Genomic DNA, 25,584 nt, shown 5'->3' with positions numbered 1-25,584 from the left:
AGAGAAGGATTGTAGGGGAGGAGATAGCCCGGCTTCTGGCAGCCAGCTTCATTATGGAAGTTTTCTTTCCAGAGTGGCTCGCCAACCCGGTCCTCGTGCTAAAGAAGAACAACAAGTGGCGCATGTGTATAGACTACACAAGCCTCAACAAGGCCTGCCCTAAAGATCCCTTTGCCCTGCCGAGGATTGACCAAGTGATAGACTCCAGGCCGAATGCGAGCTGTTGAGTTTTTTGGATGCTTACTCAGGATATCACCAGATAAAGCTAGATCCGGCTGACCGCCTGAAGACCGCCTTCATCACGCCATTTGGAGCCTTCTGGTACCTGACTATGACATTCGGCTTAAGAAATGCCGGTGCCACTTTTCAGCGTTGCATGCAGAAGTGCCTCCTAAAGCAACTCGGCAGAAACGCTCACGTCTACGTAGACGACATCATGGTGAAGATGGAGAAGCGCGACACCTTGCTGGAAGACCTCAAGGAAACATTTGAGAACCTGCGCTGGTTCCAGATCAAGCTCAACCCCGAGAAATGCGTGTTCGGAGTGCCAGCCGGCCAGCTCCTAGGCTTCCTGGTCTCCGAACGCGGCATCGAATGCAACCCGGTGAAGATCAAGGCCATCGAGAGAATGGCGATCCCCACCAAGCTTCGAGACATCCAGAAGTTCACTAGATGCTTGGCCTCCTTGAACCGCTTCATCAGCCGGCTCGGAGAGAAAGCTCTCCCCCTCTACCACCTCATGAAGAAGAGCACTCATTTCGAGTGGAATGACCAGGCCGACCAAGATTTTCACGAGCTGAAGAAGATGCTGGCCACGCCGCCTGTCCTAGCGGCACCGACTGAGAAAGAGCCCATGCTCCTTTACATTGCCGCAACCAGCCGGGTGGTCAGCACCGTCATCGTAGTCCAACGCCCAGAAGAGGGCCGAGCCCAGCCGGTCCAGAGGCCAGTGTACTATTTGAGCGAGGTGCTGTCCGCCTCAAAGCAGAACTACCCGCACTACCAGAAGATGTGTTACGACATGTACTTCACCGCCAAGAAGTTGAAGCCCTACTTTCAAGAGCATCCCGTCACGGTCGTATGCACCACCCCGCTGGCCGAGATCATAGGCAGCCGAGATGCATCCGGCCGGGTGGCGAAATGGGCCATCGAGCTGGCCCCTTACACGATCTTCTACCAGCCCCGCACCGCCATCAAGTCCCAAGCACTAGCCGACTTCCTCATCGACTGGGCCGAGACCCAATACCTGCCACCGGCTCCCGACTCCACCCATTGGTGCATGCACTTCGACGGGTCGAAGATGCGCACCGGCTTGGGAGCCGGCGTCATCCTTACCTCTCCCAAAGGTGACAAGCTCAGATACACGCTGCAGATTCACTTTGCCGTCTCCAATAATGTAGCCGAGTACGAGGCGCTCATACACGGGCTCTGGCTTGCCAAGGAACTCGGCATTCGCTGGATCCTATGTTATGGCGACTCGGACTTGGTGGTTCAGCAATCATCCAGCGACTGGGACGCCAAGGACGCAAATATGGCAAGCTACCGCTTCCTGGTTCAGCAACTCAGTGGATACTTTGAAGGATGCGAGTTCCTCCACGTACTGCGAGCTGACAACGAGCCAGCCGATGCCCTGGCTCGAATAGGCTCCACTCGGCAAGCAATACCAACCGGCGTCGCTCTACAACGCCTCCTCAAGCGTCCATCAAGCCGTCTCCAGAGTCCGATTCCATCTTCGTACCGCCTGACTCCGACGCGGCCGGGTCCGGCTCGAAGAACCAAGCAGGCGACCCAGGGACTTCCGCAGTCGGCCCGGGGACTTCGGTAGCCGGCTCGGGGACTTCCACACCCGGCTCGGGGACTGTAGTAGTCGGCCCGGGGACTCCACCAACACAACAGCCGGCGGCCGACTCCAGCGTTTCACCACCCAGCCCGCCCACCCTGGTGGCAGTAGCCACATTGGCAATAGGAGAAGTCGTGGCTCCATCATGGGCTCAGTCCATCCTCAACTTCCTAGTAAACCAAGATCTGCCGGCTGACGAAACAGAGGCAAGACAAGTCCAATGCCGAGCCGGAGCATACACAATCATCAATAGAGAGCTCGTCAAGCGCAGTGTCACTGGAGTCCTCCAACGATGCGTCGAGCAAGAGAAGGGCATTGCAATCCTCAGAGACATCCACCAAGGAGAATGCGGCCACCATGCGGCTTCAAGATCACTCGTCGCCAAAGCTTTCCGCCATGGTTTCTTTTGGCCGACTGCTTTGGATGACGCCAAAGAATTGGTTAAATATTGCAAAAGGTGCCAACTCTTCAGCTCCAAGCAACACATGCCGGCTTCGGCACTCAAGACCATTCCCCTCACCTGGCCCTTCGCCGTTTGGGGACTGGACATGGTGGGCTCATTCAAGACGGCGCGCGGCGGCATGACGCATTTGCTCGTCGCCGTGGACAAATTCACCAAGTGGATTGAGGCAAAGCCGATCAAGAAGCTGAATGGGCCGACTGCCATGACATTCATCGCAGATATAACAACTCGGTACGGCGTGCCACACAGCATCATCACCGACAATGGCACGAATTTTGCCAAAGGAGCCTTGGCACGTTTCTGCGCAACGCAAGGTATCCGGCTGGACTTAGCATCCGTTGCCCACCCGCAGTCAAACGACCAGGTCGAGCGAGCCAACGGCCTCATCCTCTCCGGCATCAAGCCCCGACCGGTCGTACCACTGGAGCGTTCAGCCGGCTGTTGGCTCGACGAGCTGCCGGCTGTCCTCTGGAGTCTGCGCACTACCCCAAACAAGTCTACCGGCTTCACTCCTTTCTTCCTCGTGTACGGTGCCGAGGCGATCATCCCAACCGACATCGAGTTCGACTCGCCCCAGGTAACCATGTACACAGAGGCGGAGGCCAAGGAAGCACGAGAAGACAGCGTCGACCTGCTGGAAGAAGGTCGGCTATTAGCCCTCAGCCGGTCTGCCATCTACCAGTAGGGTTTGCGCCGCTACCACAGCCGGAAGGTCAGACCAAGATCCTTCCAAGAGGGCAACCTTGTGCTTCGGCTGATCCAGCGAAGAGCGGGCCAGCACAAGCTCTCGGCCCCTTCGGAGGGCCCCTTCGTCATCAACAGAGCTTTAGGCAACGACTCCTAATACCTAATCGACGCACAGAAGCCCAAGGCACGCAAGAGAGACGACTCCGGCAAGGAGTCGGAACGACCATGGAACGCCAACCTCTTTCGAAGATTTTACAGTTGAAATGCAGTATGTATCACGCTAACTTTTGTACTAAGTACGAGACAATAGGCCCCCCCGAGGAGGGCTCGGGGACTGCCATCTTTTATCTATGAATGAAGAGTATCATGCTTATGACCTTGTCATTTCATTTACTTGTTCTGTCCGGCACCGGGTTCGACTAGTCGGCCCGGGGACTGGCCAACTGGAGTTATATTAGAAGTCCTACCCGCGGTCAGACAAGTAGTGTGCCGACACCCAAGCTCAGCTCTTGCCAAAGTCGCAGTTCGAAGAACCGGCTGTCCGGTTGGCAAGAGTTAAAAGCAGGAAAGGATGCCCACACGAAAAATGGCTAGGGACTAACAGACTAATATAACGAAAGCCGGTTTGACTCCTACCACCGACCGACTACCAGGGTAGCCGGCCGGCCGGTTTCCATTCACTTCACTTCAATCCAAGAAAGCTCGAGTACTTGCCTCCCCAAAGAGGGAAGGCGGCAAAGGAAAAGGCCTCAGGATAAAAAGCATACGCGAATGGAAACCAAGCATGCACACAATAATATTTACATAAAAGACCTCCAAGAGGCCAGCATTCAACATAGTTTGGATACACCCCCAGTGGGTGGAACTGCGAAAGCTTAATAAAGATTGTTCAAAAGGCAACAAGCAGGAAAAACAAGGATGGTAGATTAAGCCGGCGGAGCGACCGACGAGGCGGGCTGGTCGGTGGAGACGGTTGTGCCGACTGATGGAGTGGCCGCTGGCGAACCTCGGCTTGATCACCGCCTCCCGCAGAGGGAGCACTTGCGCGCGCCTCGTTGGTGGAGGCACGGTCAGCCTGAGGCCGGCCGGTTGTTTCACCAGCCGGCTCGACGTCTTCACCGTCCACTTCTTCGTCGTCTTCGCCTTCGTCGCTGGAGGCGATCTCCTCCGCCGAGTCCTCGCCCACCGCCGGGTTCAGCCCGAACCACTCCTCCGGCTGGGCAACGCCGTCATCGTTGATTTCAGGCGCAAAAATACTGATGTCGGTGCACTCGGCGATCGTCGAAGCACGCTGAGCGATAGCCGGCCGCACCTCCTCTAGCTCCACGTCGGCCTCCAGCCGCCAAGTGCGCAGCTGGTCTAGGTTCAGCCCTGGGTACCAGGCTCGGACGAACTCCAATGCCCGCCCAGCTCCAAGCCGGGCCGCCGACGCCTTCCAAGCTTCAAAGCGACCGACTGCATCCTCCAGCCAGTCGGCAGTCCGGCTCGGGGTGTGGGGGATCGTCTCACCGGGCCAGTGGGCGGCCAAAACCTGCGCTCTGGCACATTGGAGGTGGCGAAGCATATGATGATCCGGCTGCAGCCGCGCTTGGACCGCCAAGAGCTTCTCCTCAAGCGTCCGATTCGCGTCCGGCGCGATGTTGACCCCCGCCTGACGGCGCGCCTCGCGATGGGCCTCGATGGTTTGGGCGGCGAAGACGGAGTAGTCGGGAAAGTAGTCTGCACAGAGAACAGGAAGCAGCACAAGTCAGAGCAAAAACCAGGCGGCTAGGGGCAGGAGAGGAGCGAGGAAGGCGGCTTACCGTCAACCAAGTCCTCGATGCGGCCGAAGCCTTCATCCGGCGCTTGCCGGGTCTCAGCCCAGCCTGCCGCCTCAGTCTCGAACTCTGCCTTCAGGGCGGCTTCGCTATCCTGTGCTTTCTTCAGGGCCGCCTTGTGGCTCTCCTCCTGGTCAGCCAGCTTCTTAGCCAGGCGGTCACGCTCCTGGACCAAGGCAGCGTACTCAGCATCCTTGGTGCGAAGGGCGGCCTGTGCTTCGCTGAGCTCCCTCTTCAAGTCGGCGCTGGCCCCTGCAAGCATGAAAGACAAAAAGAAAAAAGACGATGAGGAAAAAGTCGTCAGGGAAGATCCGACCCGGCTGCTCAGTAGTCGGCCCGAATCTCGGGGACTACACCCAGTGGGTGCGCTCACGCGCCCCCACAGGAGACAAACAAGATCAAGTACTTACTTCGGCTGTTGACCAGGTCTTCGGTCTTCTGACCCAACTCCTGAGCCTGGGAGTTGAAGGCGGCAGCACGGGAGTTATGATACTCCTGGAAGATCAAACAGGAGGCGAGAATAAGGTAATCGTCAAGGAAGATCCGACCAGACTGCTTAGAAGTAGGCCCGAATCTCGGGGACTACACCCAGTGGGTGCGCTGACGCGCCCCCACGGAAGAAATCAAGAGAACAAAGTGACCGAGGATAAAAGACTCACCCGGATGGCAGCCCGCGTCGAAAGGAACTCCTGGGTGTACTGCTGCAGCAAGGCGGCCTGGGCTTGAAGCTGGCTCCGGACCTCTTGGGCCGCCACGTTCAGCTCGCCCGTCCCCCTGCTGGGAGTCCACTCGGACATGGCGGTGCTGGCCGCCTCCAGGACCTCCGCCGACTGGCCGGCACCCGCAACTCGGCGCAGCTCCGGCACAGCGGTGCCTCCTCCTGCGCGCCGGCACGTTACCGGCTGCACCTTGAGGCCGGCTCCGACCTCCAGCTCGCCACCGGCCGGCTCCTCTGGCGCCGCTGACGACTAGCCGCCTTGGCCCACTCCGGTTGGCGCTGCCGGCGGCGCCCTCTCCGCGAAGACCCCGGAGTCTCCCTCCTCTCCATCAGCGACGGGTCTTGGCCGATTTCCTCCGCCAGGGGCAACGGGGTGTCAGGGGCCACGGCTCGGAGGGGAGGCTGGTTATCCAAACCCTCTGCCTCCGTCTCCGCGGCCAGCGCCTCCGCTTGGGCCTTGGGTACCGCGTCGTCTTGCTCCTTCGCCGCCTGGGCGGCCGCTTGTTCCGCCGCCTCCCGCTCCTCCCGCGCATCACGGGCGTTCCGCTCCGTGGCCTCCCTGACGTCGGCACGGGGGTCCACGCGGCGGGAGCCTGAAGACCCTCTAGTCAGCCCGACTACGGAGCCGCCCGGACCCCGCTCAAGGGAAAGCGGTGCCCTGTCCAGCGAGCGAGGAAAGGTTAGGAAGAGTGTTCAACAGAAGAGAACAATGAAAAGCACACGCCCAAGCAATCGATGCCTTATGCTGAGACCGCCTGAGGCTGCTTCACCGCCTTGCGGAAGCGGGCCGCCTTCGCACCCGCCTCATCTCGTTTGGTCGCCGTGGTGGAGGCCTTGGACTTCTTCAGCCGGCTGCCGAAGAGGATTGACGCGACCCGGCGCTTCTGTGCGCCGCCGCTGACAGCTGGCGCGGTGGACGAGCCCGTGCCTTGATGGTCAGGCGCTGGCTGGCGACACGGGGAGACTTTGACTTCGGCATCATCCGGCCAGTCCTCAAAGCCGGCAGTAAGCCCCGTGCCTCTGGGCTCGTCGTTGTCCCCCACGACGGCGTCTTCCATGGCGGCCGCTCCCAAATCCGGGTCGTCGACGTCGTCCACCATGCGGTCGGGGACGTACTGGCGCTCTATCCCTGCTGCCCCGGTCATCGGCGGAAGGAGGGGGTTCTTCTAAGGAGAACCGGCTGATCAGAAGCCGGCCATCATGAGGCCGGCTACCAACAAAAAGAAGAAAGAGAGGAAAACTTACCACGGGCGGAGGGTTGGCGCGAGAATACGGCGCCTTGCCGTATCGCCAGTCCTCGGCGAGCTTGCAATTGGAGATATAATTCACCATGTACGACACCTCCGAATGAGGCATCGCCCTGGTGCTTAGCCGGCTTGGGTCGAAGCGGCCGCTCATCTGACACATCATGTGGGGCCGCCTTTGGAGAGGAAGTAGCTGGCACTCCATGAAGGCGGCCACCAAGTCGGCTCCGGTCAGGCCTTCCGACTGGATCATCACCCGAAGCCAGGAGACGGCTGCGTTCCCGGCCTGAGACAGTGACCTGGACCGGAAACTCCATGAGGGTTGCCTCCCAGCCGGCGGGCCGGCTACGTAAGCCGGCAGGTTGACGTGGTCTCCTTGCTGGGCGATGTTCTTCACGTAGAAGTACGACTTCTGCCAGATCTTCACCGACTGGATCAGGGGGATGGACGGGAACGGGTTGTTCTCGCCCGACCTCCTCATGGAGATGTAGGCCCCGCAGGGGGCGGGCACGCCTGCGACGACGGTGCCGAGTTTGCTCTGGAAGAATTCCCCCCCAGAGCTCTAGCGTGGGGAGCACCCCCAAGAATCCTTCGCAGAGAGAGACGAAGGCCGACAGCAGCATTACCGCGTTGGGCGTGAGGTGATGTGGCTGAAGATTATAGAATTCAAGGAAGGAGCGCAGGAACCCGCTCGCCGGAAGGTCGAAGCCGCGCAGGAAGTGCGAGCGGAAGACGACCCGCTCGCCCTCCTCCGGTGCCGGCGAAATCTCCCTCTATGGCGCCAGGCGGACCCGCACGAGGTTGGCGTCGGGCAGGCGCCGAGTCCGGCGGAGGAACTCAACGTGGTCCTCATGGACGTTGGAGCCGTCCCACAAGCTCGACAGCGCCACGGGAGCGAGACGATGTGGCGGCGCGGCGGCGCTGAGACGGGAAGCTGCGGCGGCAACGAGAGGAAGAAGGAAGACAAGGAGGGGCGGAGTGAGAGAGAGCATGCGGACCTCTGTCTCTCCCCCTCCTCCCCCTACTTATAGGCTCGTGTGGCGGAGCCGAGGAGGCGTGGCGTGGGGAAACGTGGGGATCGACTGTGCCCACTCCCCCACGTCCCGCGTTTATTGCGCCCTAACGGTGAAATAAAATCGCCATGGCGAGGCGAGCGGTCCACCTGGGCCGCAGAAGATCAGCACTCGGGCCGAGGCCTAGGAGTGGCGGGCCCGGGCCTGCGGCGGCGTCCCGTCGCGCGCATGCACTGGCAGGGTTTCGCTGCCACGTGGCCCGTGGGAGGGCCCGCGGTCAGCACGCGGGTCGACCACATTCCCACCTGCAAGACACAGAGCTATCCGAAATCGGCATACACGAGCAAAGCTGGCTCCTCAGGGTAGGAAGCTGACCAAGCTTCTCGTCCGTCTATCCGCCTCGAAGCTCGATCAGCTTCGGGGACTACTGTCGGAGTAAATAGCCATGGGTAGCCAGGCCGGCTTCCCCTGGCCCTTCTGAAAAAATTACGAGCCCGTCCGGCTCTCAAGAACCCAAGACATGGGGCCGCCTTCCCCTTGCTGGCCGTCACCCAGGCCGGCTGTCGGAAGGCGGCCTGACTTTAGCCCTCGCAAAGGAAGCCACGGGAGGGCCGGCTTCGAGAAGCCGGCCGCGAGAAGGCCGACTCCAAGAAGCCGGCTCCACAAAGCGGTCGAGACCGTACCCTCAAAGTTTGCATCCACCTAACGGCGATGTGACGGGGCGTGGCTACAGTAAAGCCTGCCACCCCCAAATCCCGGAGCACGACCGGCACAGTGCGCCGTACGGGTGACCATGACCCGTCCGGCGCAACACTGTTGCCATGTTGACCCTGATGCCATCCACGATGGGCTGCCAGTACGGCCCACGGGCGGTGGGCCCCTTCGGGCAGAGAGACACCCGAAGGCGGCCACGCCTCCCCCAGTCAGACCAAGACAGAGCCGACTCCCTGCAGCCTGCTTGCCGCCTCCCTCGAAGGAGACGCCCCATTAAGGAGACAAGACGCGGTGAGGCTACAGCAATCGCCCGCCGGGCGGCGGTACTGTAGCCACGCCTACCTCGACGAAGCCCACGTCACCAAGATAGAGCAACAGTAACCAGCCACCGACCAGGTCCTGGACAGTGGGGCCTGCCTGTCAACCAAGGGGCCGGCAACCGGTGGGACCCACCAGTCGGCGGGCCCCAGCAGCCGGCGCAGAAGCCGGCGAGCGCAGTCACAGACGGCTGGGCCCTGTGCCCAGTCGGATTACCATTGTACCCCTGGGGGGTAGGCCTATATAAACCCCCCGGGGCGCCCATGCAAAGGCTTCGACCCCCAGCTAGTTTTAGAAACCTCACAAGGAGAAGAAGCGGGCCAGCCGACCCTTCTTTCTCCTCCCACCGAACAACTCAAGGAGCATTGTGTAGTTACTTGTCTATCTAGTGATCATGCGGAGACCCCGTAGAGCAGCAGTAGGGGTGTTATCTCCACGGAGAGCCCCGAAGCTGGGTAAGATCCGCCGGCGTGCATGTCTTCGCCTCATCCCGTTTCCAGGCACCGGCGATGTCTTACTGGCTCCCACGATGATAAGCCACCCATTGGCATATGTCGCTCCTACCACCAGACAGTGATGATGGAGCGGATGAAGACGGTGCACGAGAATAGCCAGGCCGCTTACGACACCAGCACTGCTCTCCGGGCCAATGTCCAGGTAAGTAAACTTTCAACTGATCTTGTTCTATCAGGATATGCTACCTGAAATTTTTTCTTCTATACAATCTCCTGTTGTTTGTGTCGAATCTGTACACCTGCTAGGTGTTTTGTTGTCTTTGGTGTTTGCGCTCTTCCACTCAGTCTGGGTGAGTAGGATCTGAACCGGTGGGGGCATGCTAAGTGCACCCACTGGGTGTAGTCCCCGAGACTGCAGTCGACTGCTGGCAGTCGACTGGGGTCTGAGTTCTTTTTCCTGTCTTTCCTTCCCCTCAACCCGGGCGGACCGGTCGAATGGGATCTGAACCAGTGGGGGCACGTCAAGTGCACCTACTGGGTGTAGTCCCCGAGACCACGGTCGACTGCTGGCAATTGGCCGGGGTCTGAATAGTTTTTTTTACTCGACCCGGGCGGAACGGTCGAGTGGGGTCTGGATCAATGGGGGCATGCCAAGTGCACTCGCTGGGTGTAGTCCCTGAGACCATAGTCGATTGCGTGCAGTCGGCTGGGGTCTTAAGTGACCTCTTTAGGTTTTATCCACTCGGAAGTAAACAACCTTTGATCTTGTCGATTGACATGTCTTTTGCCTTCTACAGAAGTCTTGTACTCTCATTTCCAAATTTGCTGAACTTGAGGAGAAGCAGAGGCAACTCAACCTCGACTTGGAATTGGCCCAGCAGAATCTGAAGAAAGCTCAAGATGAAGCTACTGGTATGGAAGGTAACTGCCTGTCGACTGTCTTTCAACATATTTCTTCGATCTCTTATTTGATTCGATTGCTTCTTTTGCAGAGAAAATGAAGTTGGCTCTGGAGAAGAAGGACTTGGACCTCACCGCCGCGCAGAAAGAAGCCCAAGATAAAACTGCCCTTGCAGACCAGAAGTTGGCTTCAGTCGGAGCGCTGGAAGGGGAGGTGAACAAACTGAAGTCCTGCCTCAATGAGTCCAACCGAGAAGTGAGTCGTCTGAAGAAGGATAAAATTGTCCTGAATAAAAAGCTGGAGTCTGCTGTCTACAATAGGAATGACATAGAAGCTTATCTGAGAACTCTCGCCAAGAAGCTCTATCTGATGCTGGAAGGTACTCCTTTCAACCCGATTGTGTTGATGCTTGCAAACGAACCCTGTCTAGTTGACTCACTTATTTTTTGACTGCAGAATTCCGCCAAGACTTTGACGAGGAAACTGGAAAGGTTGAGACGGGTCTGGACCTATCGCTTCCCCAGTTTGTGACGAAACTGCAATGAACGTGCTCCGACTGGAGTCTCGTGTCGCCGGCATCACAAGCTACCTCGCGCGTCTGAAGGAAGCATTCTCATGAGTCGACTCATTGCTCTGGCCAAGGGCGATGCTTCAAAATGACCTGGAATCCCTTATGGCTCGACTCAACGAGATCCCTGACCAAGTGCAAGAATGGAAGAAATCCTCCACCCGGTGTGGTGCTGACGTGGCGCTGTCCTTGGTGCGAGTCCACTGCAAGGAAGCTCGTGAAGACAAGCTGGCGGAGATCAAGGTCACTAACACCAAAAAGCATGACTTCCAGTCCTTGATGGAGACTTTCATCGTTGCTGCCACTCGGATCGCGGATGGGATCGACTTCGACGAATTCATCGAGCTTGCCAGCCCTCCTCCTGCCGAGTGAACAAACTTATGAGACTTGAATCTGCCTTAAATTTGCCTCGGAATGCCGAGTGATTGTTGTAACCGTTAAACTCCTTCGGGCTTGATGCTCGAATAATTTTGGTTTGCTGCTTGGAACTTTAGGATTTATCCGAATTTGGTTTATTTCCGAATATGCTTGCGTTTTGCCTTCAAGTGGACTTTGTTCTCTGCTCGGAATAGTCTTTGCGCTGGAGATGCAGCTCTGAGGTGGCTACTCCAGTCGACCCGCGCTTCGTCGTCCTTGCGGATAGGGATGGAGCGCACATTGTACTTGTGGCGTAGTACCGAAGGAGTAGGTTGCAGTCGACCTGCACCTCGTCGTCCTTGCGGATAGGGATGGAACGCACATTGTACTCGTGGCGTAGCTCTGAAGGAGAAGGTTGTAGTCGACCCGCACCTTGTAATCCTTGCGGATAGGGATGGAGCGCACATTGTACTTGTGGCGTAGCTCCGAAGGAGAAGGTTGCAGTCGACCTGCACCTTGTCGTCCTTGCGGATAGGGATGGAGCGCACATTGTACTTGTGGCGTAGCTCCGAAGGAGAAGGTTGCAATCGACCTGCACCTCGTCGTCCTTGCAAATAGGGATGGAGAGCACGTTGTACTTATGGCGTAGCTCCGAACTTAGGAGAGTAATAGACTGCAGCTAAGCCTTTGAGTGGGAGGGTTGCTCTCCACTCGGTAGGATTTTTTAAACTTAGGCGAGTACTGGACTACAGCTAAGCCCCCGAGTGGGAGGGTTGCTCTCCACTCGGTAGGATTTTACAAACTTAGGTGACTACTGGACTGCAGCTAAGCCTCCAAGTGGGAGAACTTAGGCGAGTACTAGACTGCAGCTAAACCCCCGAGTGGGAGGATTGCTCTCCACTCGGTATGATTTTACAAACTTAGGCGAGTACTGGACTGCAGCTAAGCCTCCGAGTGGGAGAACTTAGGCGAGTAGTAGACTGCAGCTAAAACCCCAAGTGGGAGGATTGCTCTCCACTCGGTAGGATTTTACAAACTTAGGCGAGTACTGGACTGCAGCTAAGCCTCCGAGTGGGAGAACTTAGGCGAGTACTAGACTGCAGCTAAACCCCCGAGTGGGAGGGTTGCTCTCCACTCGGTAGGATTTTACAAACTTAGGCGAGTACTGGACTGCAGCTAAGCCTCCGAGTGGGAGAACTTAGGCGAGTACTAGACTATAGCTAAGCCCCCGAGTGGGAGGATTGCTCTCCACTCGGTAGGATTTTACAAACTTAGGTGAGTACTGGACTGCAGCTAAGCCTCCGAGTGGGAGAACTTAGGCGAGTACTAGACTGCAGCTAAGCCCCCGAGTGGGAGGATTGTTCTCCACTCGGTAGGATTTTACAAACTTAGGCGAGTACTGGACTGCAGCTAAGCCTCCGAGTGGGAGAACTTAGGCGAGTACTGGACTGCAGCTAAGCCCCCGAGTGGGAGGGTTGCTCTCCACTCTATAGGATTTTACAAACTTAGGCGAGTACTGGACTGCAGCTAAGCCTCCGAGTGGGAGAACTTAGGCGAGTACTAGACTGCAGCTAAGCCCCCGAGTGGGAAGATTGCTCTCCACTCGGTAGGATTTTACAAACTTAGGTGAGTAGTGGACTACAGCTAAGCCTCCGAGTGGGAGAACTTAGGCGAGTACTAGACTGCAGCTAAGCCCCCGAGTGGGAGGATTGCTCTCCACTCGGTAGGATTTTACAAACTTAGACGAGTACTGGACTGCAGCTAAGCCTCCGAGTGGGAGAACTTAGGCGAGTACTAGAATGCAGCTAAGCCCCCGAGTGGGAGGATTGCTCTCCACTCGGTAGGATTTTACAAACTTAGGCGAGTACTGGACTGCAGCTAAGCCTCCGAGTGGGAGAACCTAGGCGAGTACTAGACTGCAGCTAAGCCCCCGAGTGGGAGGATTGCTCTCTACTCGGTAGGATTTTTCAAACTTAGGTGAAACGGATTCGCGGCTAAGCCTGCCGATTGAGAGGCTTACCCATCGCTCGGTAGGATTTTCTTTCGAACTTAGGCGAAACGGATTCGTGGCTAAGCCCACTGTTGGTGTCAAAACCGGCAGATCTCGGGTAGGGGGTCCCGAACTGTGCGTCTAGGCGGATGGTAACAGGAGGCGGGGGACAGGATGTTTTACCCAGGTTCAGGCCCTCTTGATGGAGGTAAAACCCTATGTCCTGCTTGATTAATATTGATGATATGGGTAGTACAAGAGTAGATCTACCACGAGATTAGAGAGGCTAAACCCTAGAAGCTAGCCTATGGTATGATTGTCTATCCCTACGGACCAAAACCCTCCGGTTTATATAGACACCGGAGAGGGCTAGGGTTACACAGAGTCGGTTACAATGGTAGGAGATCTACACATCCCTATCGCCAAGCTTTCCTTCCACGCCAAGGAAAGCCCCTTCCGGACACGGGACAAAGTCTTCAATCTTGTATCTTCATAGTCCAGGAGTCCGGCCGAAGGTATAGTCCGGCTATCCAGACACCCCCTAATCCAGAACTCCCTCAGTAGCCCCCGAACCAGGCTTCAATGACGACGAGTCCGGCGCGTAGATTGTCTTCGGCATTGCAAGGCGGGTTCTCCTCCAATTTCCATGTACCTGTTGAATAACGTCCAGTTTCTTGTAAATGTAGCGCTCCTTGGCTTCTACGCCCAATAATGGCCGTCTTCCACGTGTCAAACAAATACGAAAAGTCAGGGTGTTTTTACATCTACACCCCTAGCCGCGTGAATGAGCCGCCTATTTAAGGGGACGACGATTTAGATCCAAACCACACATTCTCCCCTCCGTGAGTATTCATCAGAGCCTATCCGACATAGGTCCATTCTATCATGGCCGGCCGTAGCAGCTCCTCCTCTCGCCCTTCCATCCCTCAGCCTGGAGATTGGGAGAGATGCTCCATCCCGCACAGTGAGCTAGTGAAGCTCCAGACCAAGGGATTTCTCTCCCCGGCCTATATGGTCCCGGTTCGAGCCGGACTTGCCACCTATAATGGCGGAGAGCAAGCAGAGAGCGCCCCCAATCCCTCCAAAGGAGACACTACTAGGAAAAGGGCTATAGATGGAAATGACACTAATGGCGCACCAGACATGTGGTGCGCCATTAGTATATACTAATGGCGCACCACCTTCTGATGCGCCATTAGTGTTGAAACTACTAATGGCGCACCCTGCCCACGGTGCGCCATTAGTACCAATTTTTTTTTGAACTAGTGCGCCTGTCCAAACATACTAATGGCGCATCCACTGGTGGTGCGCCATTACTAGTTGTAACTAGTAATGGCGCACCAGCCAGAAGGTGCGCCACTAATGTTATTTTTTTATTATTGTTTTTATTCCTTTTTTTGCAAAAGTACTAATGGCGCACCACCAGGGGGTGCGCCATTAGTAACCTGGATTACTAATGGCGCATTTGTTGCTGGTGCGCCATTAGTAAGTGGGCAGCAACAAGATATTTTGGACAGCCTCTCCTCCCACACTCACTTTCTCCCCACTTCATTCTCTCCACCGCCTCCTCCTTGTCTCGGGTGCCTCCTCTTTTTCACCTCATTTCCACCATAGATTCATTCAAATTAAGTGGTTAAGTTACCTTGTTTTGCTAGGTAAGTAAGGGGGAAGCTATATTTATGTTGTTCTCCCTACAACAATGTGCACATGCACTTTTTATGGCCTAGCTAGATCTATGTATGTTCGTGGTGTTGCATATGTTTGTGGTGTTGCATATGTGTTTGTGTTTGGAGGTGTACCGGTATTTGAAATGCGATAGTTGCCAATATTTTGCCGGAATGTTGATTCATTTCCGTTTCGGCGAGAATTTTGGCATTAAGCATTCTTTTTGGTCCTATTTTTAGGGAAAGTCATGCCAAATTTTTTCTTGGTTCTAAAATATCGTTTTGCTCTACCCCGCAGGCGACCATGGTCCGCACGATGACCGAAGGCATCGTGAATAGGTTTTTGAGGTCCGCGAAGGCCGAGATGCTTCAAAAGAACGAGACGGAGATAAGATGTCCGTGTCGAAGATGCAAGCTGAATAGCCTTATTGCGGACCCGGATTCCGGGCAGGTGCGGGACCACCTGCTCTTGCGTGGTTTCATGGATGGCTATCGGTGGCAAGGTGATGAAGATGACTACGAAGTCGTCCATGGGGGCCGGGCAAGAAATGAGGAAGGGCAGCAAGACAACCACCGCGGCTCGGGGGGGGGCGAGAAGACGAAGAATCCCCAGGAGATGATCACGACGGTGATGCTGTACACAGTCATCATGTAGAAGATGCAGGACATGATGATGATGCCGGCGGAGCAGACGACGCTGGACCATCGATGGGCTGGGTGCAGGACCCTCATATTCAAGAGCTGCTTCTCAAGCAGACGGATAACGCAAGAGCTGCCGCCCGAGAGAAAGCCAAGATGGATCAACTTGAGTTAGACGCGGTTACTCCATTGTATGAAGGATGCAGGCCCGAGGATACCCGCCTGAAAGTAACGCTCATGGCTCTGGAGATGAAGGTAAAACACAAAATGACCGACGCATGCTTCGACGAGAACATGTCATTCTGGCACGAACGTCTTCCCAAGGGGAACAAGTGCCCGACCAGTTTGGAGGAGGCGAAGAAAATCGTGTGTCCTCTGGATTTACCGCACGTGAAATACCATGTGTGCATGAACAATTGCATCATTTATCGGGACGAGCACGCGGAGTCTACCATATGTCCGGTGTGCGGTGTCACTCGATACAAGAAGAGGAAGAAAGCTCCTCGAAAAGTGGTGTGGTACTTTCCGATCACTCCTCGTCTGCAGCGGTATTTCGCGGACCCTAAGGTAGCAAAGCTCCTGCGTTGGCACGCGGATAGGGAGGAGAAGAAGCGAGAAGATGACGCAAATGATCCGGAGATAGATAAAAAAGACAAGATGCTGAGTCACCCTAAGGATGCGAGCCAGTGGCAAGCGTTGAACTTCGAATACCCAGAATTTGGGAACGATCCAAGGAACATCATGCTGGGCGCGAGCACCGATGGAGTCAATCCGTTTGGCAGCCAGAGAAGCACACATAGCACCTGGCCTGTGTTCGTGTGGATGTACAACCTTCCCCCCTGGTTGTGCATGAAGAGGAAGTACATTCACATGAGTATGCTAATTGAAGGGCCGAAACAACCAGGGAACGACATCAATCTGTATCTGGGGCTGCTGAAAGAGGAGATTGACACGCTGTGGAAAACGCCAGCCAATACGTGGGACGCCGCAGAGAAAGAATATTTCCCTATGAGAGCCGCACTGCTCACGACGGTGCACGACTATCTCGGTTACGGATATCTTGCGGGGCAGGTAGTCCACGGATTTTCTGGATGCGTAAGGTGCATGGATGACACAACGTATCGCCAGCTAGATAGAGATCCCGGGTCTTCGAAAACCGTGTTCATGGGACATCGAAGGTGGCTTCGCGACGATGACCCGTGGAGGAAACGCAAGGATCTGTTCGATGGTGAAACCGAACCCCGAAAACGCCCGTGTACGAGGAGCGGCGAGGAAATAGACAAGCTGTTGAAAAATTGGAAAGACTGCCCACTGCCGGGAAAGAAGCAAAAGGCGCCAGAGCCGCTGCTGAAGGTATGGAAAACGAGGTCTGTTTTCTGGGACTTGCCGTACTGGAAGATCCACCGTGTGCCTCACAGCCTTGATGTCATGCATATCACGAAGAACGTGTGCGAGAGTCTGCTTGGTACCCTGCTCAACATGCCAGAGAGGACCAAAGATGGGCCGAAAGCAAGGGCAGACTTGAAATCAATGGGCATCAGGCAGGAGCTTCACGCTATATATGATGATGATGATGATGATGATGATGATGAGGCGAAGCAGGACACAGAAAGTCGTCGCAAAGGCAAAAAGGCCAAGAAGACCGGAAATGACTACCCTCCCGCGTGCTTCACTCTAAGTCAGGAGGAGATCGAGCAGTTTTTCACCTGCCTCCTAGGAGTAAAACTTCCTTACGGTTACGCGGGGAAGATAAGCAGATACCTAGACCCAGCGAAGCAGAAGTTCAGCGGGATGAAGTCTCACGACTGTCACGTGCTGATGACGCAGATACTTCCAGTTGCAATCCGTGGGATCATGGACGCGCACGTCCGTGAAACGCTATTTGGCCTATGCAACTTCTTCGACGTCATCTCTCGGAAGTCGATTGGCGTGAGGCAACTCAGAAGGCTACAGGAAGAGATCGTGGTGATACTATGCGAGCTTGAGATGTACTTCCCGCCCGCATTCTTCGACGTTATGGTGCATCTGCTGGTCCATATAGTGGAGGATATCATCCAACTCGGGCCGACGTTCCTGCACAGCATGATGCCGTTCGAAAGGATGAATGGTGTCATCAAAGGATACGTTCGCAACATGTCACGTCCAGAGGGAAGCATAGCCAGGGGCTTTCTGACCGAAGAGTGCATCTCCTACTGCACGAATTATCTAGGCATCGAGAACCCCGTTGGTCTGCCCGTCAACAGGCACCTCGGCAGGCTCGCTGGATGGGGTCACCGTGAGGGTCGCCGCGAAATGCATGTCGACTTCGAGGGTCGACTCGCCGACTTTGAAAGAGCAAACCTAGTCGCGCTACAACACATAGACGTGGTCGATCCTTGGGTGGTAGAGCACAAAACCTTTATTAAGAAGACGTACAATGACCGAGGCCAACAGAGGACGGACGGAGATATACTCAAAGAGCACAACTCATGTTTCACGCGTTGGTTCAAGCAGAAGCTTCTGTCGTACCCTTTACATGAGGATTCTTCCGCGGAAGAACAACTCATATTCGCCTTGTCACAGGGCGCCGAGCACAACCTGATGACCTATGAGGCGTACGATATCAACGGCTACACATTCTACACCGAGGCCAAGGACATGAAGAGCGATGGTTATCAGAACTCCGGGGTAACGATGGAATCCTACACCGGTAACGACAAGGACAGATACTATGGAAGGATCGAGGAGATCTGGGAGCTGAGCTACGCTGGAGAGAAGGTCCCGATGTTCCGTGTCAGATGGGCCAAGAACGTCATAAAAGAAGACCGGTATTTCACCACCATGGTTATACCCGAAGCCAAATCCAAGACCGCGGGCGCAAACGTCACCGTGAAAAATGAGCCATGGGTACTGGCTTCCCAAGTGGACCAATGCTTCTTCATTACCGACCCGCCAAAGCCCAGTCGTGTTGTCGTGAGGAGAGGCAAAAGGAAGATCATCGGAATGGATGGAGTAGCCAATGAGCAAGACTTCGACAAGTACGGCGACCCGAGGATCGAACATGACGACGATGATGAAGTAGCAGCATACACCACAAGAAGAAGCAGGACCACCCTACCTAAAGGACGTCCGTTCCACAGAAGGAACTCCATTTGCGAAAAAGAAGGGCAAGAAGATTGTGAACAGATAGCTAGCTAAGATCGATTGTATTTAAATCGTAGCCTTCATTTCTCGATTGTATTTCATGGGTACTTTTTGAACTATCATGAATATTTTTAAATTTCATGGACACTCAATCTCGATCCCCCTCCATCTCGATCGCTATCCCACCTTGCCAGATCCGGCCCCCTCGCCGCCGAGCACCCCCCCAGTCCACCGGCCGCCGCCGCCGACCCCCCGCACCCTCGATTCCCCTACTCAACCGCCGCCGCCGACCCCCCGCACCCCGCGCACCGTCTTATAAAAAAAATAAGTATCAAACAGCTTTTTAAATGCTACTGTCTTATAAAAAATATTACTGTTATTATTTAAACAAGTTTGAACATATTTAAACACAAATAAGTATCAAACAACTTTTTAAATGCTAAAAAAAATTTGTGGAGCCTGGGAGTCGAACCCAGGACCTCCTGGTGTGAGAACTGGCTACTGACCAGTCGAGCTAGTAGAGGGGACTTGATGTGGATCAGTTCTGGTGGTACATAACCTGTTGGCTCGAGTTGAAATAAAAAAAATACTAATGGCGCACCACGGTGAGGTGCGCCATTAGTATGGATATACTAATGGCGCACCACGGTGAGGTGCGCCATTAGTATTGTGCCCGATCCCCCCTTCCCTCTCCCCCTTCGCCCGATCCCCCTTCCCTCTCCCCCTCGCCAGTTCCCTCTCCCTCTCGATCCACCGCCGCCGCCGCCGCTGCCCTGACCCACTGCTCGCCCTCGCCCTCGCCCTCTCCCTCCCTCGCCCTCTCCCTCGCCCTAGATCCCCTTCCCCTCTCCTCTCCCGACGCTGCTGCCCCGCCGCCTCGACGCTGCCCCGCCGCCCCGACGCCGCCCCGACGCCGCCCCGCCGCCCCGACGCCGCCTCGACCCCGCCCCGACGCCGCTGCCCCGCCACCTCGACGCTGCCCCGCCGCCTCGACGCGACCCCGCCGCCCGGACGCCGCCCCGTCCACACCACCGTCGCCGGAGCACCACCACCACCCGGACCTCGTCCCCGACATCCTCCCCGCGCCTCACTCCCCGGCATCCTTATCCTCTCCGACCGCCTCCTCCACCCCGGCCCGCTCCTCCAAGGTAAGCTACCGCCCCGACCCCTATCCCCTTCCCTCCTCCCATCCCATCTCCATATGAGCATGATAATTTGCATGAACCTTGGATGCCTAAAAATTTCAGATAGTTTTTTTAACATGAGCTCTTAAGTGCGGACAAGTATTTTATTTGCATATATTCTTTCTCAAAGTTTCTCAGACACCCAGAATTTGTTTTTGGCACGAACTCCTCCGATGTCCATATGATCATGCAAATTTGCACCAACCTTGGATGCCTAAAACTTTCAGATTTTTCTGAACATGATTTCTTAAGAGCGAACAAGTACTTGCATGCCTGAAATGAACACGATGATCATCAAGTCAACTGGTTATTGGTCGATAGTATAGACAACTAGCTACACTGAGTGACGAAACTAAACAAGCCTGCCTGGCCACCCGTCCATCCTAAATGAGGGCAATTATGCCTGAACCACGGAACTATTTAATTTTTTATATAACTCATAAAACAAAAAAATGGCTCCATTGGATTTTGGTGCTTCCCCATGGCCAGGACATGATAACTTTATCATTGTGCTATGAGATTAAACAGGGATAGGGATGCTAACGCTCCTTTTGCTTGGCAGTATAAAGTACTAGTAAGTATAGATAAGAGGTTGGTTTTTTGAGGAATCAACAGTTAACGGGTGAGGCTCAGGCTGCAGTGATGGCTGCAGTATAAAGTAATATTCTTGTTTCGGTGTACATATGTAGGACACAAACAATTAAGGTGTCTATTTTGATTTAGTGCCTTTGCCTCCACTGCCTTTATCTGGATTGAAGCTTGCTTGTGTTTACTTCTGATTACAAGATCTCCATACTCGGAGATTTCTTTATATATGTTGTAGTATAAATATATTGTTTTGTCATTCTGTAATTGTTAGTGGGATTTACACTGTAAATGTTAGTGGGTTTACAGTGTACTTCTAGTGGATTTTTGCTCTGTATTTGCTAGTTAGGAAGATGTTGCCTCCTCATCAAAGCTAACCATCTCCCCCTTTTCCCCCTTTTCCTTTGTCTTTTGTGGGTTGCAAGGAAGCTACTGTCTTAGCTAGCTTAGCTTGTGCACAAATCCCAGTGTTACAATCTAGAAAATTAGCCTGCAAAGATGAGGTCCCATGCTGGCTGTACCACTGCATCATGCAACAGTGCCTTCAAGATCCAAGGCAATATCACAAACATCATAGGCAATTTGACCAAACTCACAACCTTGTATCTTTGCAACAACCAACTTTCTAGACACACCCCTCAAGAACTAGGTTACCCTGAGAACGTGGACTTGGACCTTAGCAACAACACACTAACAGGTTCTATCCCAAAACACCTAGGCAATATCACAAACATCTCTCAATTGTTCCTTGACAATAACCAACTTTTTGGCGACATTCCTCGAGAATTAGGTTATTTGGTCAACTTAGAGATCTTGTTCCTTGACAATAACCAACTTTTTGACCAAACTTTGTTTCTATTTAGAGAGAAACATGGCCCACAACAATGAGGCCGGGGGTTCGGGCGGCAAGGCATTCTGGGAGCTGTCCCAGGAGATGGAGGAACAACCTCACTTGTATGAGGCCGCCGCCTTCCCCACCGATCCTGAGACCACTGATGGTGCCGCCGAGGATGACCACACTGATGCCACCACTGATGGTGCCACCGAGGATGCCACCACTGATGATGGCGGCGCCCGCATAGATGGAAGCCAACCGAAGAGGCAACGGAAGGACCGGCACCCGATCGTGCTCCGCACCCTCAAGGAGGAAGTTATTGAAGTGGACTCCAACAGGAATCCAACGGCGCCCGAACGAATAGTCAAGGGGTACTCGCTTCAGCTCGGGTGCATTGTCCGGAGCACCGTCTCGATCAACACCGAGAACCTGAGGCATCCTAACCGAGGAAATTTGCGCAACCTCCTCTTCACGAAGCTGCACGAACGATACAAGTTCCCCGCTGACTTTGAAAACACAAGCCTCAAAGGGAATAAAGTGAACAATGCTGCCCTCACGAAGATGAGCAAGGCCCTGTCTACTTGGAAAAGCAATGTGAAGAGAATGATCGAGAAAGGTGAGAGTTATCAGAAGATCAAGGAGAAAAATCCTTCGATCACCGAAGATGACTACAACGACTTCAAGATCAATTGCTCGAGCACCGCAAGCTCCCAATCAAGTGAGTGGGGGAAACAAATGCGGGAGCGGAACATAGGGGAACACACACTCGGTCCCGGCGGTTACAGAGTGGCGGAGCCTATATGGGACAAGGAGGAGGCGGACCGTGCCGAGCAAGGCCTACCGCCCCTCTTCGATAAATACGGTGACAAGCAGACCAGGAACTTTGTCAGGGCCCGGTACAAGAAGGACCCGAAAACAAAGGAGCTTACCATGAATCCGAAGACCAGGCAGCTTGAGCTTGTTCTGGTAAGGAATACACCCCCGCATAATTAGCTCAATATGGTTGCATTCTAATTAATGAAGCCAAATTTCTAAATGGTTCACATTCCTTCCGCAGGCGACTGAAAGCAGTAGCGCGGGGTCAACTAAGAGCAACCCTTGGGACACCACTCTAAATAGGGGGTTGAATGTAATGAAGAACAAGGATAAGCTCAGTAAGCCGACGTCAGCTGGTCGTGTGGCCGGCAAAGGCTTGTCGACAAAATGGGGGTCATACTATACCGCTGGTGTGCGGAAGGAGAAAAAGACCAGCTCGGAAAGCCAGGCGCGAGAGGTTCAAGAACTCAAGGCACAGGTGGCGCGGATTCCGGAGATTGTCCAAGAGCAAGTGGAACAACGACTCGGAGCGACGATCACCGCCCTTGTGCCTACCTTGATCTCGGGGTTGAGTGCGTGGATTGCGGGCGGCCAACAGGGGCCGCCCCCGATTCCTAGCTTCACGGCCAGCAACTCGCATAATGCGATGGCGGGGCCATTGGTGCCTCCGGCGGAGGCGACATTGGTGTCTCCGACGCCGGCACGGGAGCTTAATGCACTCGGGTGTACGCCGGCCGGCACATCTACAGCAAGCGGCACCTCCGTCAACTGCACGCCCGCCGTTGGCGGTGCGTCGACATTAGCCGAGCTCGACGCCATCATCACGGTAACTAATTAAGCCTCTCTCGGCCGAGGACTTCATCTCCTTGCCTTTTACCGGGCATCCCTGACGCCCTAAATGTTTTCGCAGGGCGCCGCCGACGTTCCGTGCACTCTCCTCCACTTCGTGAACAACGAGTTGGTCGATGTCGCCAAGGGCAAAATCGTTCAACCGGGCAACCCCTTGTTCCACAGTACCCAGATGCCACCCAACTTGTTTAGGGTTCAACTGGTTCGGGTGCTACCAGGCTGCGATGACTTGTTACCTCCGATTCGACCCGTCGGGGCCGACGATGAAGACGTGATGACCCTCAGCGCCTGCCTGAGCTGGCCCCTGCTTTGGCCAAAGAGCCAGATTCGTTTGGGGGCGGGGGACACCACCCCAAAGACAACACCGCCAGTCGTGCCGGCGCCAAGTCGGCCCCATGGCCAGACGGCCGTAATGGTGCCAGACATCCCTATGCCACTGGATCCAAACATGCATATGGCACAGGATCAAAATGACGACGACGACGACGATGATACATTTGGCAACGTCGATCAGTACTTTGCCGATCATGGGTACGATGGCGACTTCATGGGGCCTCCTTCTCAAGAACCAAACCCAACAAAAGACGTATGCGATCTAGCTGGTATCGCGGAGAAGCCAAGTTGCAACAGGCGCCGTCTGACGTTCAGCTCTCAGGAGACGCCTCCAGCTGCCGACTTCACCGAGCCTCAGATAGGCGAGGTGCGAAATATTATCAGCCCCAACACACTCAAGAAGGCGGTCTGTGAGCAAAACTCGGTCCCATTACAGGAGAAGAAGAAGGCACGCAAAAGAAAGACTAAGAAGGGTGCGAACCAGCCGGCACCGAGTACGATCCGTGCTCAGGATGGGCCACCTTCACCGCAGGATATCTCGAGGAGGGTGCATGTGGCAGGTAGGGCGATGCTACTGACAAATATGCTCAATGCTGCAACCGGTGCTATGCGGAGTCTGCATGACAGTGTTCTTTCTTTGGAGAAGCGGCGTCTCAGGGAGAAGGATGTGGCATACCCAATTTTCGCGGCCAAGGTGCCAGAGGGCAAGGGCTTTGTGGATAACTCCATCGGGCGTACGATCGTCCTGCGTTTTGATGACATCCACGCTATGTTGAACCTTCATCCGCTGCACTACACCTTCATTCGGCTATTTTCGCTGAGTATGGAGATGCGGATCATTCGCGACAAGACCCCGGACATCGTGATAGTCGATCCCTTCTACATGCGTGCCAAGATCTTGGGCAGCGCTGGGGACCGGCAAGTCGCGAGTTCTTACCTCGAAGGCGTCATTCTGGCAAACCAAGATAAGGATAACTTCCTCGTGCCTTACTTTCCCGAGTAAGTCCTCCCCTCAACCGGCCCATAACATATGAATTCTTACATTTCGATCGTTTTTCTTTTAACATTCCGTGTTTTCTGTAGTGACACACGTTGCACGCTCATCCTCCTAAGCCCCAAATATTCCATGGCCACGTATTTCGACCCGGACCGTCAGTCGAACGTAGACTACACAAATGTCAAGAAGGTTCTTGATGATGTTCTCCCCGGCTACGCCAAATCTGGAGGCACCTTCACCAGGCCTATTCGTAAGTACGGCAAGCATGTGTTCTCCCACAATACGACGTTCTGCTGCGTCAAGCAGCCGCCTGGCGGTCAGAAGGGTGCCTACTATGCCATCCATCACATGCAGGCGATCGTACGGGACCATCATCAACTTCTGCTACCGAGTAAACTCAAAGATTGGGCCGCGAGCGTGTCGGCAATCCAGGACGCGGACCTTCGACAAGAATTCTTTCGCATCCAGTCGGAGTTTGCGGAAATTATCCATCAAGATGTCCTTCGTACCTCGGGGCAGTTCTACCTCAGAAATCAACCGTCCAACAGTGACATCGACACAATGCTACAAATGCAGGCTGACAACGACCGTTATTTCATGACTCCCACGATAGACGGCGGCTTCATCCACGCTCCGGTCCCTTGAGTCGAGTTGAAAGCAGTGATGCTGTGTCTAGTTCTGAAACATCGATTGGCTCATGTTGTAATTAAACTTTAATGAACTTGTAGTATGTCTCTTTGGTTTCGAGAGTTGTTCAACTTAGATGTAATCGATGCTATTAATGTCTTGCTTTTCTCTTCCGATCGTTCTGTTGCATAATTATATATTGCTTATGTATTGTCTGTGAATTGGTACTAACATTTCGTTTGGCTAGTGCATAGCGATGCCGACGTATGTCGTGTACAAGGGTAAGGTTCCCGGAGTCTACGATGACTGGGAGGAGTGTCGGAGACAGGTTCACCGATTCAGCGATAACAGTTACAAAGGGTACACCACTAGGGCCGAGGCCGAATCTAGATACGCCCGCTATCTAGCGGGAGAGGGGAGGGAGCGTTGGAGGAACCGGATGAAGACGAGTTTCATCGTGATGATGCTCATCGTGATGACCGCAGCTCTCTTCTATGTGATGGTAGTTTAGATGATCGATATCGACTTGTAATGTGAAGACAAACTCGCTACTCGCGGTCTCGAGACTTGTAATATAATGTTCTATCTTTGTTCGGTATTTTCAATTCGGAGACTAATATGATGAACTGTATTCGGAGACTAATATGATGAATTGTATTCTTCTATTGTATTCGATGAATCTGTTGTTGATGTGTGATGTCTATATTTTGTCAAATTATACATTTTGTAACCTGTGCAAAAAACAGAAAATAAAAAAATAAAAAAAACCTAATATTCATACTAATGGCGCATCACATGACAGTGCGCCATTAGTATGACAAAGCATACTAATGGCACATCACTGGTA

This window comes from Triticum aestivum, chromosome 3A (genome assembly GCF_018294505.1).
Source record: "Triticum aestivum cultivar Chinese Spring chromosome 3A, IWGSC CS RefSeq v2.1, whole genome shotgun sequence".
Taxonomy (NCBI): domain Eukaryota; kingdom Viridiplantae; phylum Streptophyta; class Magnoliopsida; order Poales; family Poaceae; genus Triticum; species Triticum aestivum.
Note: the sequence above shows the minus strand (reverse complement) of the source record.